This window comes from Coenobita brevimanus, chromosome 102, assembly GCF_032717465.1.
Source record: "Coenobita brevimanus isolate Jiangsu-jjx chromosome 102, ASM3271746v2, whole genome shotgun sequence".
NCBI classification, from domain to species: domain Eukaryota; kingdom Metazoa; phylum Arthropoda; class Malacostraca; order Decapoda; family Coenobitidae; genus Coenobita; species Coenobita brevimanus.
In genome coordinates, this window is record NC_137055.1 from 4,022,687 (window position 1) to 4,044,947 (window position 22,261).

General features: G+C 41.2%; 1 non-coding gene across 1 annotated transcript; it reads left to right on the forward strand.

Moving 5' to 3' along the window:
• The first annotated feature begins 15,386 nt into the window (after positions 1-15,386).
• LOC145415514 (5S ribosomal RNA) lies at positions 15,387-15,505 on the forward strand. Its single transcript, XR_013900110.1, has one exon. It is a non-coding gene; the product is annotated as a 5S ribosomal RNA (ribosomal RNA).
• The last annotated feature ends 6,756 nt before the right edge of the window (positions 15,506-22,261 follow it).

The following is a 22,261-nucleotide window of genomic DNA, read 5'->3' on the forward strand; positions in this document are numbered from 1 at the left end:
AAATTTAATAACTAACTGGCAGCTGAATATTATCGACTGGGGTTAGCAGGAACAAAACACGAGGGAAGAAGAGATTCACAGAGATGAGAATTTTGATTAACTAGGACATATGCCCTGGTTTCTATAATGGGGTACATGATAATACTTCATATTATAACTGCTGGATTAGCTCTGATTACTTTTCTGTAAATGCTGGTATCAGTTTATTGTTTCAGACTTGTTTTAAATCCCCTTCGCTATGGTGACGTATTTTTTTATATCTCAGGCTACCCCAGACGATTTTATTCAGGTTCACCTACACCTTTATTAGTAATGGTTATATCGCTGGCTAATGAAGACTATAATACCTCCCACTCAATGCGTCTGAAGATAATGCAAATGAAATAAATAATGCCGTTTCCAGGATGACGAGGTTAAGACAGGCCCGTATTCTCATCGATTAAAGAAGCTCCCTGACACCTCTTTCAACACGATTTACATTGCTTAGTGTATCTTGCTGTCCTCATATGTGCTACGTAACTCATCATATTGACACCACACACTATATAAAGCAAAAAATGATGTTAACTGGCCATATCCAAAATTCAGTCGCTATGGAAGAGGTGTTAGGGTTTCCTTAACCAACAAGAATACGGATTTCACTCTCTGCGTTCTAAATGTACTACAGTAATTTGCCTGGCACAATAACTCTTCTTAACTGCTGTTGTTAATTAGTATTTTTTAAACATATTTTCCAAAACTTTTTATTATCCTCATAGCAATAATCCACCCAGACAAAATCCCCTCCCAGCTTAATTAACAATATGACAACTACACAGGTTCTCATTAGCATATTTTGTGTATGTGGGTCGTGGAATTACTATATAACCAAGCTCTGTAAAAAAAAAACTGTCATGACATGTTTCTGAGTCTGGTAATAACACTGAGAAAAGAGAAACACACACACACACACACACACACACACACACACACACACACACACACACACACACACAACTCCGAAAATAATTTATGCAGTCCATTCCCTGAGGCCCAGTAGTCCTCCCACATGTCTCAGGCACGGACAAAGACCACGCTGATGTGATGACCCTTCTAAATAATAATGTCGTAGCAGTTGCCGAGCCTTTCCAAAAATGTGTTAGACTGTAAGGATTTTTAAGAGGAGAGAATATTAAAGATGTTCTTGTCGTGGATGGCAGGAGAATGATAAAGATGAGTCTTGGGTTTGACTGCAGTTCTATTTCTCCAGAGGAAGAATCTTCACGAGAGCAGTATTGAGGCAAGAGTGGTTTGTGTTTGCTAACTCCGTGCACTCTACTCCTGCCCTTCCCACCGTGCCTCTTCTCTCTCCTAAGCCTTTCTGCCCTGTCTCCTCAATTTGCCCTGTTTATGACTGGTTGGGTCATGCTTGAGGGCACGTGTTTCCACACTTGTGGAGTCTTCCATCGGGCATCATACTGCGTTGCGTGCGAAATTCCCCAGCTAGAATGTGCATTGTGGTTTCCTCTAGATCTCTTGAGTTTAGGCACGACTTTTTTCCAACCCCTATATTACATACTAACAATATATACGTCGTTAGCTGTTATGTAGTGTGTTATGATATTTTAGTGTCCTGACACATTTTTTTTTTTTTTTAATGCGAGGAAGAAGGAACCAAAGGCCATGAGCCCGCAGTAACAGTTCCCTCCAAGAGAAAAACAAAATACAATAGAGAGCCAAATTCAAGATCCGATCATTTTGAGATGCCTGGACACACTGCGTTTGAAAGACTGGAGATCATAGGCAGCAGGAAATACAGACAGAGGGAGACACTTCCAGAGCTGACCTGTTGCATAAATGAAAGACTAGGAGTAACGGTTAACTCTTGCATTAGAGAGTTGGACAGAAAAGAGATGAGAGTTTGCTGCCAGACGGGTGCTACGCGCCCGTCGTAGAGGTGGAGAAATGCAAGCAGACAGTTCAGAGGAGCAGTGACCATTAAAGTAGCGATAGAAAAGAGATCAAGATGCAACAGTGCGGCGAAGAGACAGAGGTTGAAGGGAGTCGGTAAGAGGAGGAGAGTTAATGAGACGAAAAGCCTTTGACTCCACCCTATTGAGAAGAGCTGTATGTGGGGAGCCTCCCCACACATGAGAGTTGTACTCTACACAGGGGCGGATAAAACCCCTGTATAGAGTCAACAATTGTGCAGGGGTAAAGAAAGAGCGGAGTCGGCTTAGCACACCCAATCTCTTGGAAGCAGATTTTACAAGAGATGTAATATGATCTTTCCAAGATAAGTCCCGAGTAAATGAAACCCCAAGCATGTTCAAGGATGATGCAGGATTAAGCTGAATATTATTAAACATTAGTGGGTATACCTGTGGAAGATTTTGTCGGGTTGATAGGTGTAAGAACTGAGTCTTAGATGCATTAAAGACAACCATATTATTTTTACCCCAGTCAGAGATACGAGCCAAGTCAGACATTAGGTGTGCCATAGCCTCATCCCTTGTTTCTTGAAGTAACTGTTGAGATAGGCGTTGCAGGAACCGAATGAAAAGGTGAAGGGTGGAGTCATCAGCATATGAGTGGATAGGGTTAGATGTACAGCTTAGAGGATCATTGATGAATAAAAGGAAGAGAGTTGGTGATAGGACAGAGCCCTGAGGAACACCACTGTTGATAGATCTAGGAGAAGAACGATGGCCGTCTACAACAGCGGCTATAGAACGACCAGAAAGGAAGCTAGCGATGAAGGCACAGATAGAAGGATAGAAACCGTAGGAGGGCAGTTTGGAAATTAAAGATTTATGCCAGACTCGATCGAAAGCCTTTGAGATGTCAAGTGCAATGGCAAAGCTTTCGCCAAAGTCCCGAAAGGAGGATGACCAGGAGTCTGAAAGGTAGGTGAGAAGATTGCCAGTGGAGCGTCCCTGACGGAACCCATACTGACGATCGGAAAGAAGGTTGTGATAGGAAAGATGCCTTAAAATTTTTCTATTAAGAATTGACTCGAAAACTTTTGAAATACAGGACGTTAACGCAATTGGACGATAGTTGGAGGGTTGGGAGTGGTCACCCTTCTTTGGGACTGGCTGAATGAGAGCAAACTTCCAGCAAGAAGGAAAGGTACAAGTTGACAGACAAAGGCGAAAGAGTTTGCCTAGGCAGGGTGTAAGCACAGAAGCACAGTTCTTGAGAACAACAGGAGGGACCCCATCAGGCCCACATGCCTTGTTAGTACTGAGGCCAGTGATGGCAGAAAATACATCAACTGAAGACATTTTAATGTCAGCCATGAGGAAGTCAGAGGGGGGAAGTGATGGAGGAACAGTACCGGAATCGTCTAAGGTGGAATTGGAGGAGAAAGTCTGTGCGAAGAGATCTGCTTTATCAGTAGAAGAAATAGCTACAGAACCATCAGAGTAGAAAAGAGGAGGGAAGGATGATGAGGTAAAGTTGTTAGAAAGATTTTTGGCAAGGTGCCAGAAGGAACGGGAAGAATTCGAGTTGGAGAGTTGAGAGCATTTAGTATGGATGAAATTATTTTTAGTAGAGCGAAGAACAGACTTAGCACGATTCCGGGCAGAAACGTATAGATGATGTGATTCAGGGGTGGGTTGGCTCCGGTACCTTTTGTAGGCCTTCTCCTTGTTGCGGACAGCATTAGAACATGCGTGATTAAACCAAGGCTTTCTTGCGTTAGTCAAATGATATGAGAAAGGAATGTATGCTTCCATGCCCAAGAGAATAACCTCCGTAATGCACAAGGCACATTCAGATGGCTCACGTCCATGGAAGCAATAATCATTCCAGGGAAAATCAAAGAAGTGCTGCCTGAGGGCCTCCCAGTCCGCGGCTTCAAAATGCCACAGACGACGTTTCCCTTGAGGGTCCACAGGCCATACCGGAGTGATAGGACAGGCTAAGGTAATAAGGTTGTAATTGGAGGAGCCCAACGGAGAGAAAAGATTAACAGAGTAAGCAGAAGGATTAGTTGTGAGGAAGAGGTCAAGTATGTTGGAGCTCTCTCCAAGGTGGTCAGGGATACGGGAAGGGTGCTGTACAAGCTGCTCTAGGTCATTAAGGATAGAAAAGATGTAGGCTTGTTCACCAGGTGGATCCGTGAAAGGAGAGGAGAGCCAAAGGTGGTGGTGAACATTGAAATCTCCAAGAATGGAGATTTCAGAGAAAGGAGAAATGGACAGAATGTGTTCCATCGTAGAAGTAAGATAGTCGAAGAATTTTTGATAGTCAGTAGAATTAGGGGATAAGTAAACAGCACAGATATATTTAGTCAGAGAATGACAGGAAAGCCGAAGCCAGAGTGTGGAGAATTCAGAAGAATCAAGATCAGGAACACGAGAGCAAGATAAGTCGTTGCGTATGTATACACAACAGCCACCTTTGGCTTTGAAATGAGTATAGAGAAAGTAGGAGGATACAGAAAAGGGTTTGCTGTCAGTTGCCTCAGACAGCTGAGTCTCCGTTAGAAAAAGAAGGTGAGGTTTAGAGGAGGAGAGGTGGTGCTCAACAGAGCGAAAGTTAGATGAAAGGCCGCGAATGTTGCAGAAATGAAGAAGAGAGTCAGACAGTGGTTCCAGGCACCTCGAGTCGTCACCGGGAGAGGGGCAGATGGCGGGGGCATTTATGGTCCCTGCCCTGGGGACTCCGAGGCTTGATGAATCGACGCCATTTTTGGTGAATTTTGAATAGGAAGTGTAGTGTGTACTGTGCATGTAGTTTGGTGAAGATAGTTAGAGAAATTTGTACTGGAGAGCTTGCTGGCCTAGTCTGTGTGTAACTGAAACACTGAAAAAGTTCAGCAAAGGGGGATGGTCAGGAACTAGTCCTGAGGGCTGATGAAACGGGAGCTCCAGCACTCCCTGTCATCAGCTTTCCATCCACCTCGGGAGTACTGCCCTGCTCGACTGGTGCTACAGCCTTCACATGAGATGGGACAGGGTAGGGAAACCACCTATTCCTATATTCTTACACTTCTCCATCATCTTTACCTACAATATGTCTACTGTATTATCCTCCGTCTCCTCCCATCTACTTACCTAACACAGGAACTCCTCTGTTCAAAGAGATAAGCAAGTTACACTAATATAATATCAAATATTATTTAATGTTAATCAAATATTATTTGATCAACATCCTAGATCCCATAATCAGCTAGAACAATTGTAATTCATGTCATTTTCATTCCAGAGTCAAACATCTTGGATTGTCTGACCATGAGTTTCCTCAAAGAGCCATTGCATATTGGAAGCCTCTGTCTTTGCCGATACCAAATCCCTACCTCTTCCTACACTATCAGTCAAATACTAACCCATAACCCTTGCTCTGAGTGAGGGAAGGTTGGGAACATAATTGTGACCAATACATTATATTACGGTGCTTGAAAGAGTTGCCATCTCGTGGTGGCGTCGACGAACCTAGACAAGAAACACACCTGGACGAGGAATCAACTCAGCCCTGATGGAGGAACTGCTTGAACCCGTAAATGGCCCTTGTCGTTCCCCATTCGCGAAAGGAGAATCATGGGTTGCAGCATTGGCACCAAGCCTGGAAATAATGTACTCTACCAAAACCTAAGTTCAGAACTCACAGCATTGTTCAGGGGTATCCTAGGGAGCTCAGTCCTTTCCCCTACATCTCAAACTTTTTTCTACACGACCTCCCTCCCCCTCCCCCTCCAGTGGCAATACTTCACAACACTGCAAAATTTAACAAGCTGCAACTCAGCTGCAAATGTACGGTAGTTATACTCGCTAGAACATTGACTTAGCAGTGGTTCCCAGATTGAGAGTAATAGGGTAATCTTAAGTATCTTAAGCATCTGGATTCACTGGTGAGAGAACATTTATTATAATTTTCCCGTGACAAATATTTATTTATCCATCTCGTGCAGAGCATGCCTGGAGGAAATGAAATGCAAGATAAATTCCTTGAATTTCGGAAGTTACCCTTTGCCTTAAGACAATCGGAGATAATTATGAACCTGGTGGAGTGTGGGGTGAGAATGGGACGCAGTAGCATGCTGGCTGCTGGCTGTTTGTGTCTTTCTGTTGGTCTCGTCTATCTGTCTCTGCAAAGCAAAGCTTTCCAAGCTTTTAAGTATCAAGCTGAAACAACGTAATCATTTCAGAGTGGAAAATGATCTCATTTGTACCCTTACTATTTCGCCAGTGATAACTCGGCTCGAAGCAAAGATGTAATTTCGAAATTAGGTTTCAGCTTCTGATAAATGTTCAACGAGCATGCAACGCATTTTTATGTTTTATTACCAGAAGTATTAAAATCTTATAAAGAATGTCATTCAGGAGAAGTGCTTTGCATGCACAAATGAAGACGTAGATGCAGCCATGGATGCGTTCGTATTTTATCCGAGAAGCCACGGAACGAAAACGTTTGGGAACAACGTATGTAGACAAAGCAATAACTACCTCACCAACCAAACAAACTTTTATCCTCACCACCCTAGACAGACATACTCGTAAAATCTCATAATTATACACCCTCAAGTTTTCCCATTTAACTAATCACCGCCACTGGGAAAATTACCAAAAGTGCTAGGATTTTCTTTGCACACACACATGACCTTTTCTCAGCATGCAGGCAACAATGATTCAAAGGCACCTTGCAAAAACTCAGTGCCCTTAAAGTCACCCATATGCACTATATTAGACGATAGAAAAGATTTCCTGAAAACAGTCTGCAAACGATTCATTTGAACAACAATGACTTACTCCAGCCAAATCTGGATCCCAGACCAACTCAAACATTGATTAACTTGAGAGAGAGAGAGAGAGATCTTAGGAATAACACTAGAATGCACTAAGATTAAAAATACAATCCTCTTGCATAAAGAAACAAAAATACTTCCATGAAGGACCATCCTCAGTCTCTCTATAAGCCGCTCAGTATTATCAAAATATAATGGTTATGAAGAAGAAAACGAGAGATTAATGTAATACTTTATTACAAGAGGGTCATTAAGTGTGACAATCAATGCTAAGTCACAATCTTCTCCAAGAATACAGTCCAAAGCAATTAGTTAACATCCGCCTCCCCAGTAATAAAGCTGCGTGAACAGGGTGTAAGGAGAAATGATAGTCTCATAATTAAATGCAGACTGATCAGTTAGTTTATGGTGGATACGAAGCATAATATGTCTTCTTAATATTCTTTATTATTATTATTATTATTATTATTATTATTATGCAGGGCTAGAAGTTTCCTGCTCTCACTGCCACCCCCCCCCCTCTCTCTCTCTCTCTCTCTCTCTCTCTCTCCGGCTTTCCGAGACTAACAAACACGTAGCACTTCGAGTAATATCGTACTCTAAACTGAACTGGACTGAATAATGGATTCCTAGCGCCAGGTATCAAATTCCACATGGCACTAATTGACTTATATATACACTTATAACTGGCAATGGAACAGAAACGGGGAAGATGTACTATCGCCGACACTTATAGCTGGTACAGTCAGCGTTGTCAATCCTTTTTTTCCTTGGTGTGAATCCCGTGCAGCTCGACTCAGTTTCTCCGAATCATTTACTGGTAAGAGGGAGAGTCGTTGGGAGATGTCTGACGCAAGTGTGGGGGTGGTGGTGTTGGGGGGTGGGATGTTGGGGGGGGGGGACGTGACTGAGTAAATTCGGCACAAGTGTAATACAGATGTGACACCAGCGTATTTGTTAAAAGCGTAGGTTTACAATGTGAATGAGCTAAAACAAGCTCTTATTAATGGTAACGACACTGAGTAATGGATTCCACTTGTATCTCAGAATGCTACTACAATCTGTGTGTTGAGGTTAACATATACAGGAACTGTCATTTAACGACAGTGCCAGAAGTCTGATAAATGCTGACAATAATCGGGGAAACTAATTACATTTTTAACGAACAAGCGGCAAAAGGTATTGCAGTAGCATCTGACTTTATAATAGATAACTCATAAAGAACAACTACAGTAAGTTGGCATAACAATTTTGACCATACTCACGATAATATGAGTTTCTCAGGTGTTCGATATAAGTTAAACTACACAGTGCATAGGAAATACCGCAGATATCGATTCCTTGATGGTTCCATAAATTTCGAGTCAGATAATTATAATGTTAATGGAGTTATCATGTTATGGGCATAGATCAAAATATATCTTTTCCTTTATCTTATTTGTATTCATGTATTCTTCGCCATGTGAGTCTTTCACTATTGTCGGAGTGACAATTGGCAATTTGTAACACTACAACAACAAAGTAAACGCATACAATATTATGGAAACGATAACACACATTTTGTAATACTCATTCTATATAAATGTTCAGCCATACTCCATTCTATAACCTCTCGGAGAATATGGGTCTTGTTCGAATCTTTCGTAGTCATAGGGCAAGTATAAACCAAACGATTTAGGGCGAGATAGAACAATCAGCTCCACGTTCCAGCACTCTTTAGGCCTTGTGTCAACTGCCAATATGTCTGCCTGCAGGGACCAACCTCCAAACCATGCATCTGGCGATTGCCAACCTCAACACCTGGTTATCCCTTCAAGGTTTGCTAAGACCTAGGGTATACTTACTTGCAAACACCGAAGGGGTTACAGAGATACGATACACAAATCTAAAGTATGAGCCGTATCTGATACTATTTGGGCTAAAAATAAATAATCATGTTCGCTTATAAATGCCCTAGCAATGGCAAGATTAATGTAACAGTTATTCATGAACAAGTAAATATAGCATACTGCACAATGAGTCAGTCCTAATCTCATGGCAAACATTATAATTATCTAGGTCAAAAGTTAAGGGATCATCATGGATTCAATAATTGTAGCCTTTCTTAAGCAATGTCGAACACACTTGAAAAAATCATATTATTGTGGGTATGGTCATAATTATTATGCAAACTTACTGCAGTTGTTCTTTATGAGTTATCTATTATAAAGTCATATGCTACTGCAATACTTTTTGCTGCTTGTTCGTTAAAAATGTAATTAGTTTCCCCGATTATTGCCCTGTCAAACCTATATAACATGCCACCACTTCCAACTGTCAGAATTTATCAGACTTCCGGCACTGTCGTTAAATGACAGTTCCTGTATATGTTAACCTCAACACACAGATTGTAGTAGCATTCTGAGATACAAGTGGAATCCATTACTCAGTGTCGTTACCATTATAAAGAGCTTGTTTTAGCTCATTCACATTGTAAACCTACGCTTTTAACAAATACGCTGGTGTCACATCTGTATTACACTTGTGCCGAATTTACTCAGTCACGTCCCCCCCCCAACATCCCACCCCCCAACACCACCACCCCCACACTTGCGTCAGACATCTCCCAACGACTCTCCCTCTTACCAGTAAAAGATTCGGAGAAACTGAGTCGAGCTGCACGGGATTCACACCAAGGAAAAAAAGGATTGACAACGCTGACTGTACCAGCTATAAGTGCTGGCGATAGTACAAGCAGCTTTGGCGAAGTGGTCTTGGCGTAGAAATGCTCTTGGCGTTGAAATAGTCTTGACGTTGAAGTGGTATTGGCGTTTAAACAGTCTTGACGTTGAGGTGGTCTTGGCGTAGAAGCGGTCTTGGTGTGAAGTAGTTATGGCATGAAGTGGTTTTGGCGTTGAAATGGTATCAGCATTGAAGTGGTCTTAGTGTTAAAGTGGTCTAAGCATTGAAATGGTCTTGGAGTTGAAGTGGTCTTAAAGAAAAAAAGTAATCTTGTCGTAGAAGTGGTCTTGACATTAAAGTGATCTTGGCGTAGAAGTGGTGCTGGTTTAAAAGTGGTCTTGGTGTAAAAGTGGCCTTGTCATAGAAATGGTCTTGGCGTAGAAGTGGTCTTGGTATAGAAATGGACTTAGTATAGAAGTGGTCTTGGTATAGAAGTGGTCTTGACATAAAAGTGATCTTAGAATAGAGGTGGTATTGGTGTAGAAGTGGTCTTGGTGTGGAAGTGGCCTTGACCTAGAAGTGGTCTTGGCGTTGGCGTGGTCATGGCATAGAAGTGGTCTTGATATAGAAGTGGTCTTGGTATCGAAGTGGTCTTGGCGTTGAAGTGGGCTTGGCATTGAAGTGGTCTTGGTTTTGAAGTGATCTTGGCAATGAAGTGGTTTGACGATGAGATGACGATGAGATGGCTTGGCCTTAAAGTGGTTTGGCGATGAAGTGGCTTGGTGTTAAAGTGACCTGACGATGAAGTGGTTTGGTGATGAAGTGGCTTGATTGGTCAGTTGGTTGAAAGGCTTGAACCAGGAAGGGAATAATGGTCGAGTCAGTGGGAGGTCCTTAAACTATTCACGCCATAAAACCAAACGTCTTGCCAGATAGGAATAGGAAGAAAATAAAGGCCGGAGGAAACACGGAAATTTCAATAAGAGGGTAGGGAAGAGAGGAACAGGACAATAAAGAGAGTACGATTGAAGACAAAACGGTCCTCTTTAGTTGCCTCTTACGACAAGCAGAACTGCGTTGCACCAAGCTAAAGATCAGTCCTGGGGTAGTGGAGATAGTGGTGCAACCACCAAATACTTGAGAAGCGAATTCGCTTTCGTTTTAGATACCGGGTACCCTGTTTTTAAATATAACAAACGGAAGGACACCGTCGAAAGTCTGTGACTACTGAATCACTGATGAGAGTACAGGTATTCATAATTTCTCGAAAAATTATCCAGAAACGGGTAACTGTAAACAGCTTTCCAGCTAAAGATCCTCTTGATGCCTCCAATTTCGAAGACAAAATGGGATAGACGATCACTCTGGAAGTCATTGCGGAGGTAATATGAAATATTGTTCCCAGAAGTAAGGGGCACAAAAGAATTATCTTCGCGAGAAAATGTCTAAACAAATCCTCAACACGTGCAGTTTAATTCTGTAGTGTCTTTATTTTCATAATGCGAAAACTCAATGCTTAATAAACATGGTGATGATATTGAAATAAACACTTCAATAACATCCTGATATTCAAACCATGTTTACTGCCTCTAAATACAATGGAAAGTATACTTGTAAATGGAGTTGCTTTATCATAAGCATGAGTAGGATCTAACTCTAAACTATTCATAGTTTTCAGATGTTGCAAGAGAGACCCACCTCTTCAAAAAGTTTCGACCATGACAGGGGTCGCGACAACTCTTCATGTCTCACACTGTCACTCCCGAAAGTTCTGTTTCGCACTGCGGCAACACAGCCCAGGGAAAATGGGGAAGTAATTTTTACTCCTCCCCTCCATACCTAGAAGGTATCGTACGGAAAAGCATGGTCATCTGCGTGAAGTTCGTATCCAGAACGCCACTGCAGGCCTAAAAGATGTGTGACCGTTACGTAATTCTGATATTTTCCCAATTGAATCTAATTGAAAAAGTCATATTCACTGTGCAAATTCTCGATTCTCATCACTGTGCAAATTCTCGAATCTCACGATCAGCTCACTAGCGACACTCGACAGCCTATCGATGGTACAGTTTTCACTTTTCAGCAAATATCTCACTGAATCACATTCTTTTGCGAAATGGCAAAACAAAATGAAACTGTAAACTCGTACAACTTCCCTCTCTCTCTCTCTCTCTCTCTCTCTCTCTCTCTCTCTCACACACACACACACACACACACACACACACACACACACAAGTATCATAACCAAACTTTCTATATGGTAAAGAAATGTGTATGTACACATTTTTTTTTTTCTCACCAGTCATCGGTTAAACTTTCGCTTGTTAGTCGTCATTCCTCACAAACTTCCTCTACCAGTGCCGGTCTAGTTAGAGCTGCTGTTCCTAGTCTTCCTCCAGTTGTCTTCCCCTCTTCTGCACTGCATTTTTGATGTAATCTTTCCATCTGGTTCTAGGTCTTCAAGGCGGCCTACCACCCTCTGGGGTACAATAATATTATCTCTTTGGGTAGCGTTGTTCTCCCATCCTCTTTACGTGCCCGAACCAACACAGTTGCCTCCTCTCCACATAGTCCTGTATGTTTTCAACTCCTAGAGAAACTCTTATTCCCTCATTCCTGATTTTATCCATTCTTGTAACTCCAAGAATTAGTCTTAGAACCCATGCTAGAGCTTACTTTTAGACTTGTTGTTAATAGACCAAGCTTCATGGCCGCATGTCAAGCCTGGTCTCAGGATATAAGTGCAGATGCTTGTCTTTACTTTGAGGGGTACATTTTTGTCTATCAGGAGTGGGTAAAATAAGTGGAAAGCGTTGTTAAATTTGCTAATTCCATTGTGTAGCTCAAGGGACATATCGTTTTCTGTGCCAAAGACATCAAGATAATTAAAGGTCTTTGACTACTTTAGAATATGGTCTCCCAAGGTGATGTTCATTACCTGTTGGTTTCATGATAGATGTATTACTTCTGTTTTGGTTCTGCTGATCTTCATCCCATTTGCGAGCAGTTCCTCATCCCACGTATCTATGAGTTGCTGTAGGGTTTCCTTCGATGATAATATCAGAGCAAGGTTGTCTGCATAGCCAAGGCTTTCTTGATTCCAGTAAAGTTGTTCAGTGTTACAGCTGCAAGAATCCATGAAAAGAATGAAGGATAAGGGCAACAGCACACTACCTTGCCTAACTCCTGTTGCTACAGCAAACCAGTTTTTGGTTTAGCTGTTGCGTTTTGACCCTATATTTGTTGTTTATGTGTATACTTTTCATGCCATTGCGAAGTTTTGCAGGGATGCCATGTTCTTTCTTTGCTAAAATGTTCCATAGGATTCTTCTAGGCACCCTGTCAAAAGCCTTTCCAAGGTCTAGAAAGGCTATATATAAGTTCTTGTTCCATTCCCAGTTTTTCTCATATACCATCTTTAAGCTGTTGATGAGGTCAGTCGTTGACCTACCTGGTCGGAATCCATGCTGCCATTCTCTTAACTTATCCTCCACCAACCCTCTCAGTCTTCTCTTCAGGACCCTCTCATAGGCCTCTGCCATATGGGGCATAAGAGCAATCCTTCCGTAATTATAGCAATCTGTCTTGTTGCCCTTTATTGTGAACTGGGCAGATTAAGGATTAAGAATCAATGATTTATTCCAATCGTCCCGATTCTTCACCATGCTTGCTGTTTAGCATCCTTTATTGCTCTCTCAGCTAGTCGCCTAGCCTCTTCGTATGTCTGTCTTTCGTGCTGTCTTCTGGTCTTCATCCATCTTCTGAAAGTAGTAATTTTTCTAGAGACTGCAGATTTAACCTCTTCTCTCCATCATGGTGTTTGCTTTTTCTTCTTGACACACACACACACACACACACACACACACACACACACACACACACACACACACACACACACACACACACACACGTTGCGTATAACGACATTTGTCATTCGTAAGTTTATAAGAAACTGTATTTCTGTATAAGGACATGCAAGATCAAGTACTGTCGAGTTAGGGCCCGAATACACTTGCCTCCGAACAGGTGATCGACAAGACGAAATGAAGAGCTGGGTTAGAGCTTCACCTGTAAAAGATTCACGTGTAAAAGTGTTGAAGCAGGTGTGCTGATGATTGAGTAAGATGTTGAGATGGAGGTAGATTTGTCATTACAACATGCTAATACCCCCTTAATGATCAAGATACTTAGCATCCATTAAGCCCCGTCCACACAGTGCCTAATGAATTGCCATATACAATGCCAGGAACATGTCAGGAACATGCTAGATACATGCTTCCGAATATACCACAAACATGTTCGTAAACTTGCCAGACTAAAAAAACAAAACTTCACAATGCTGCAAACATGCTCCGAATATGTCCACACCATTGATGATAGCATGTCTCAAACCAAGTTTACCAGTTTGAATGTCCAGAAAAGATACTTCGAACATGTATGCAAACAAATCCGAAGCAATGTTTCAAACATGCTTCAAAACTTGTTTCTGGGTCGTGTGGACGGGGCCTTATTCGCGCAAGACCCCGTATAGCCTCACAGAACTAGCATTTATCTATATATGGTGTGAGAGCGAGTCAGTGTATTATCACCTGAATGTCTTTGATCTGAGAGTAGTGTGTGTCTGAGGGCAATTCAAATGGCTCGTAATTTGTCTGAAAAAATAAACAAAAAAATGCTTGTATCCAAAGTGAATTACTGTGGGCTAATCCTCTTGTTCGACACTCATACTCAGTGAGCCAGTACTGGTTTCCTACCACAAGGATACAAAAGAGAGAAAAAAAAAAACTTCATTAACATCTCAAACCAATTGCCCCCTCTTTAATCGTTCCAAATTTTAAAAAAATTACTAGATGATGTTTATACATGGTAAGTTTAACATAATAATTCGCTGCAGCTATATGGCTTTTGGTATAATCCTTCACAGACAGTGGGAAATTATTTTGAAAATCAGTTACAGAAAATTTGATTCTTGTGAGATGTGCTTTATCTCCATGAATAATATATTTTTTAGAAATTGTTAGTTTAACTATGCTCATATACACGAGAGCTGGATAAACAGAACACTCGCCAAGACATGAGTATGAGCGAAGCTTCAGACCTCCGACCCTTCCGAGAGACAAACCAGTGGTCTGGAGGGGGAGGGTGGTGCGGGGAGAAATTGTGCTATTAACCGGTCATCTATCCTCACACTTTTGCCGTTTACCCTGTTCCTTCGTTAGCGGCCACGGCTGTACAGTGTAACAATTAGCTTCATTTTGGCTACTGTTTTGAGAGAGAGAGAGAGAGAGAGAGAGAGAGAGAGAGAGAGAGAGAGATGAATTCGAAGCTCACAGCTCGAACGAGTAATTTACTATGCAAAACTTTGATACTTTACACCATTCCTGTATTTACCTTTCTTACTATTCACTTGAGTGTACAATCACTGCATTTTACGGAGTTTCTCATAAGTTTTTACTTGTTTTACCTCCCCTCAAATCCGATTTTAACAAAAGTGATAGGCATGTTCAGATCTAACCTTTAGCATTACGGGAGGATGGGGTAGTAGACGGAACCTGGTTTTTGTTCAGCTGATCTTCATTGTGTGTTCCAGTTTTGCACATTCTTTAGCAATGAAACTCTAGATTAGGCTCAGTTTGTTACTTAGTATCAGATTAGATTAGTTTGTTAGTAAGTTAGACTTATCTGTTAGGTTCAGATTGCCTAAGTTAGGTTAAAGTAAAAATAAGAAGAGAAACATGGAAGAATGATAATCTCCGGAAAATCAAACTTGGCGCGTAATGCAAAAATGGTATTTAGAGCGGAAATCTGTGTTCGGGTAAGGGATCCCCGACTACAGCCAGGCCTGTCACAATAATTAAAACGACTCTATTTCATTATTAAAACGATTCCAAAAAAGTGTGTTCAAGCATTAAGGCTATATGTCCCTGATAATTTATGTTATCAATTTGGAATTCGGAAACACCCAATATTTTCTAACTATTTTTTCCCTTGAGCCAAGGGCCATACCACGTTGAGTACACCGCTTCCCGTCCGATCAGCGAAGTTAAGCAACGTTGGGTCTGGTTAGTACTTGGATGGGTGACCGCCTGGGAACACCAGATGCTGTTGGCATCCCTACCTGTCAAGTGGGGTTGGTGGAGGATTAGTGCCCCTCCCTGTAAAACAATTAACTCTAAGCCCCTGGCCACCTCGTTTGGGATACATGGCGTCTGGCAACGAATGAATGATGATGATTTTTTCCCAATGTATTTTCTTTGCTAAAATCTGATGATAAATGGCAGTTCAAAAACAGGGCACAATTCCTTATCACATCCATCTGCAGCAAAGAGCCTGTTATATATTTATCTTATTGTGGTGTTGAAGAGCGCTCACCATCCACTCACTCGATGCAGTGCTGCTTTGGGTGTCTACCCTTTCCTTCTATCGTTCCTCTTGTGTCTTTCTTTCATTCTTTACTCCTCCTTCTGCCTACGGGTGGCTTTAAACTCCTTCTTCTTTCTTTCCTTCATTTATTCCTCTTCCTTCTGCCTATAGGTGACTCTACATTAAGTGACAAGCCAAATGGTTTCCCGTTCACTAGGAAACCATTTAATACGCTGGATGGTAAACCATATAACCAAAGCATGGCGCCTGGTGGTTTAGTGGATAATTAAGGTGCTCCAATCGGATTGTGCCTATGCAGTTGGGGTTTATTGCTCACGTCATGCCACTCAGGGATGACTGAAGCTGGTCACCCTCATCTTAAATGTCAGGACCAACTTGCCTAACCTTGGGTACCTACGCCTTTCATGGGGTGACATAGGATTGGATGACTGATGTATGGAATGATCAAGAGCGGCACCTTAACAATAACATTCAACTTTAAAAACACAAACCTGGTTAAAACTGCAGTCTCGAATTCAAAATAAGCATCAGTTTATCTGGGTGTGTTTGGTAGGAGTGAGGGGATATCAAAGGCCTCAGGGATTAAGGTTCATGTCACCTAATCAGAGGTCCAGCCTCCTGCGGCGTCCTTGACCTCATGTAGATACCTAGGGACAGAGTTAACAAGATCAACACACATCCCCTAGTCGACGGATACCGAACCTTAAACAGCCACACCTTCCACTGGCACACCTATACTACCACACCTACACTGCCACACCTACACTGCCACACCTATACTGCCACACCTTACACTACCAAACCTACACTGCCACACCTTACACTACCACACCTACACTGCCACACCTTACACTACCACACCTACAATGCCACACCTTACACTACCACACATATACTGCCCCACCTTACACTACCACACTTGCACTGCCACACCTTACACTACCACACCTATACTATCACACTTTACATTACCACACGTATAATATCACACCTTCACTGCCACAACTTACATTACCAAACCTTACACTGCCACACATTACACTACCACACCTTACACTACCACACCTACCCCACCACACCTATCACTGCCATCCCTTACACTATTACACATGCTTCAACAACTCAGATTTTACACCTCACATTGCAAACTTAACACAGTAAAGACACAACTCATACCCAGTTCAAAGAGAATTACATATACTTTATTTCTATAAGTAGTAAGGATTTGCAAAAAAAAAAAAATGGAATATAAGCAGCCCATAGTGTGTCTAACTAGTGCATTTTAATTTATCAGCTCAGGCATAGCAGGACCAATACTATAGTTGTTACCACAAGTCTCAGTTTACTACGTTTATATCACGGCCACTTCCATTATATTTTCTCTTATCCGGATTGAAAAACCCATTCTGTCAGATGATGTATATTTTCATTTTGTTGTCGCTGTTTCCAGACCGCTTTATTCAACTTTAGAGAAACTCCTCGAACTGGAGAGGTAAGATAAAGCCTTCATTTACCCCTCCGCTGAATGAGGCCTCCCAAAGGCTAAATAAAATCGTCTCCAGGTAGGAGAAGTAAAGTGAAAAGGACGTCACCAGGGTAAAGGAATTAGCGGTTATTGTTAAAGAAATTTCAAGATATTATAATAGTGTCACATTACCCATTTAGTCTCAGTGTAACAAGTTTATGGTTTCATTCAGTATCTCCACTCAACTCTTCTCATTTTTCCTCCTCCCTCCTCCTTACTTTCCCAGCCATTCATCCCCCCCCCCCTCCCCGTCATACCCGTTACATATAATATATGGAAGACATATGTTGGCCTCCCAAGACAACTTCTCTGTCTACTTCGATGACTGAACCTCGCGGGATTCGGGTGCAGTGTGTTCATAGACAGAAAGGTTTTTTGTGCTGCATACTATCCCCATCCCAGGATAAATCCCTTGGGGATGATCTGTGATTTATTTGCAATGGGAAGAAAACAATAAATAAATTTGAATTTCCATGCAAAATGAAGATACATATAAACTTATTTCACATTTAGTAATTTGTTCAAATTTTTTCGTACATATGACAGCTAAGATACAGTATATATATATTTTTCATTCACACTACATGTATCAGATATCTCACTAAGGCACAGGAACCTTAGACCTTGCTGGCAGCGTGAAATCCAGCAGGACTCAGTCTAGTTTCACCGCTCACACCTTCGCCATAAACCACACTTTATCACGGGGGAGACAGACCTGAGACTTGAGTGTATCCTCTGGAGACCAGCCTTGACCCTGTGTCGTCCTGGAATTTCTCCAGTTACAGCCGCACTGCACATTGGGCTTGTGAAGGCAGCGCAGCCACAATTCTAGCAGCTTTTTGGATGTTACTTTAAAGATTTCCCTATTCTTTGTCAACATGGACCTCTGACCCACAAGGAAACATACCAGTACCACAAGCAATTCAAGGAAAAAAATAAGGGATAGTCACAGATTTCCAATGGGAACTCAGCTACGTGAGTAGGGCTTGTAAACTGAATACGGCATTAACATTCGCTACTTCTGAAGCAAACATTTTAATTCACAGGAATAAAGTTTTCCTAAGCAAACAGCCGCGTACACTGTGTCGTGATTAAAAAAAAAAAAAAAAATGACAGCGAGGTGACATTGCTCGTCAGTACATAAAAACACCTCACTATTTACATTAATATATATGAAACAGAACCTATATAACTACAGGCTGTTTCTTGTAGCATACAGTCCTAACCACTATCACATAAGTCGTTGGTCAGTTGTAGTCAAATTGGAGAGTCGGCCTGACTAGTAACCAAGGACACTTATTCTTGATTCATATCCAGGGCTTATAGATTTTCATGCAAACACAGTTTAATATTAAACTTATGAAAGTGTTCCAGTCCCAACAAGTGAAAGCGAGTCAGTATAAGATGTACCACTCCAAATCCATAAGAAGCTAAGCGTTAAACTTTTCAGTTCGATAACATGTTTCACATTTTGCAATTACTACTAATAGACGAATTCAGTTCGGGAGAGCGCTCCTATAATGAAAGAGATAATGGAAACTAAATCTAACTTTTCCAGTTCGAAAAATTTCTTGTAAGTTAAACATAGTTATCTCTGTTAGCAAGAATATCTTGAAAATACATCATAGAATTTAAGGACTCCAGTTAGGTACAGTACATTCTCATTATCCAATTCTGTGCGGTGATGTCTTTTTTATTCTTGCTATCTACTGATAATTTTATTCGAGTTAAGGTGGACTTCCAAGCTGAAAGGATTAGATGCACCCTTAATAAATCCCGTCAGCACAAGAGGCAATTCTTATGATATTTCAAATCATGTATCATCATGCGTAAACTAAAAAGGACATGACACTAAGGGTTAAGAGAAAATATGAATACGAATGAATGTTAGGACAGATGTTGGTCATTTGCCACGGCATCTGTGTGTAAGGCAGTATCAATATCCAGTCTTTCTCCATGCTTTTAAAAACCTATAACTGATCAAAGACTATAAAATTACTCAATCAAATGCTCTCACTTGAGGCATGTTGAGGCAGCCACCCGATTTCACAGTGATGAGGACCGTATTAAAATCTGAGGAATAGTAATTGCAGCCCCAGGTTCAATTGAATGTGATCCCAATGGACTGCAGGCTTAATCTGTCCTCTCCTGCAGCCCACCATCTTCCTTTTGAAGGACAGCAAGGAAGATGAGTGACGCCTGTATAACCGAGATGCTCCATCTTTTATATCGGTGCCACCACATGAAGGCGTCCCTCTCCAGCGCCAGCTTCATCCTTGGCTAAACTTAACTGTTCGACCTAGTATCATATCAGTCTTAGTTTGAGTTAAAGTACTGAATATTTGACCTTTTGCCGTATGACCTTTGCCTTTGATAGACTTTTCTCAGATGTTATCACTTTACCATTTCCTTTCCCCCAACCCCTCCACCAAGTTTGGGCAATATCAGAAGGAAGATGTTTGAACTGATCTTGTCCTTCACGTCTGACTTCTGGCTTTTTGCTAACAAAAACTAATCACGTGTTATACTAATGTTCCCCATTCTTTAGGTCAAATATGGCCCAAATTACTTCCGGCAATTTTTCAATAATCTTGCTAACAGACAGACATACAGATAGACAGAAGGAATGACAGACAGACAAACCCACAGACAACCAAACAAGACCAAGCACATAACCCCCTCTAGCTCTTTCGCGTACGGATGTAACAAATGAGAACTGTGTGGTTTATGCCTCGTTAAGGAATTAGGCTCTCGTGAGTGAGGAAAGCCTGCAGTGTTTGGTGTCTGACCAACCCCACCGCCGCAGTTACTGGCTCTCCGCAACCTCGTATTTACAGGTCCACAAAACTTTTTCACACGGACACAAAAAGTGGTCGGACTGTAAGGTAGACAAATAAAAAGTTACACAATTAAAAGTAACTTCGCCTCAGTTACCTCAAGCGAAGTTCTGTAACTGTGTTAGAGCGAGTCAGAAGGAAAAGCTTTTTATAATCCACGTTTCACGCTTACAAAAACTCTATAACTGTGAACGCAAGGTTTAAATATAACTCACAACGTATTTGACGCACATTGCGCTATAGCCTATGGTATTATATCCCAAGCGATAACAAGCTGGCATTTTACCAACAAAACCAGTCAAAAGAATACAAAATGCAACAAATGCACTGATTTCACCCATCAAAGAAGCACATTGACTAAGATAGTATTGTTAATAAAAAAGTGCCAATCCCTGTCTCCTAACATTTCAAGTTAGGAGAACGGCCTCCGTCCCTAACAGCATTACTTGGTCGAAGAAATTCTATATACTGTACTACCTTCACACAAGTTTATTAAATTTAAGAGAGTATGTTCGGGCTGTTTGGGTAATATTTAACGTTTATTATGCTTTGCAATATTAAAGGTCCTTCCAAGTTTAATAAAAAACATTATGAGGTAGCGAGAATGACATAAAAATACCTTGAAATAGTAAGAATAGAATAAAATATACATCAGAGTGAAGTAATAAAAAGAGTACCGTAAAAGTGAGAAGCCATGGGGGTGTTGAGGTACCATGCCGAGGTATTAAAAAAAAAAAAAAAAAAGAGCGGAGAGTAACCTGGACCTGCAGAAAGATTTGCTGTTGGTTGGTAATGCCAACACTTTATCTGTACAGTATGTACAAGAATTAAATGCAGACAAAAAAAGGAAAAGGTCCCATTCCACCCTGCCATAACGAAACTGCCAGAAATATCTTTAGCTAACGGCTACCAAAAAAAAAAACAGAATAAATATCTTGTTATATTTTGAGGAAGGCAGATGATATTTATGTTTCCATTCATGTGATCATATGTTGCTTTACGCCGCATCCTGACATTTTTAAATACTCAAGATCATGAAACCCCCTCCACTCGAATATACTCTCCTTTATTCTTCCCTTTACACGGTATATATATCCACTACATATGGTTGTAGTCGTTGTCTGCATAAACTAATATTAAAAAAACTTGCTATAAAATATGGAGTAGACAAGAAGTTTTATATCATCTGTAATCTCGTTCATAATAAGCCAGTCCCTCATAATACAAATGATGTCCACACAAGGAGGCCGGATCATTTCCCAGGAAGATGGATTGAGAGTCGCGACGTTCATAAATGGCCTCCTCTCGGCCCAGACTTAAGGCTTTGTGATTTTGTCCTTTTGGGGTGGGCCAGGCAAAATAATTTTTCTCACGTAATAAAACAAACTAGAAGAAACTGAAGATATATCGTCGAATGCTCTTCCCTATACAATTATTGGGAAGAAAGTGGTACAGTACATAGGGTTTAATGGGGGAAGAAATCATTGTCTGTAAATCAAGGTAATATCTGGCTACATTTGTAAAAAAAAAAAATCTCACATTCGCTCAATAAAATCCTCTGAAGGTACCAAGAATTAACTAAAATAATGTCACCAACTAAAGGGTATATCTCATAAGCCTAGTAGGAAAGGTTTTTGGAAAAGTATAACAGATGACAGACTGCCTGGGGAGTGACTATGTAACTGCAGGGATTATGTTGCGCTAGAGAGAGAGAGAGAGAGAAAGAGAGAGGGGGGGGGAGTACCGGTATTTGATTTTTATGGATCTGGATGAAGCATTTGGCAAGGCGAACAGGGAGGAATTATGGTGCAGGAAGTAAAGTATTTAATACAGTAGTGTTTATGATGGTGCAAAGCATGTGTAGGACTAGAAAGGTGTTTTGGTGCGTGGATCAGTATCAGTGTTAGAAATGTTGAACAATGGTAAGGAATTGGCTGTATGGAAGTTTCTGTTTGATGCTGATGATGAAGTTGCGTGTTGATAATGAAGGGGATTTGTTTGGACCGCTTCAAAGTTTTATTGATGTTTTTCAGCAGCGGTCTGAAAGTTCCTGTAGATTCGAGCAAAATACTGGTTACGGAGAGAGAGATTGGTTTGAATGAGTAATGTTGATGAATGAGA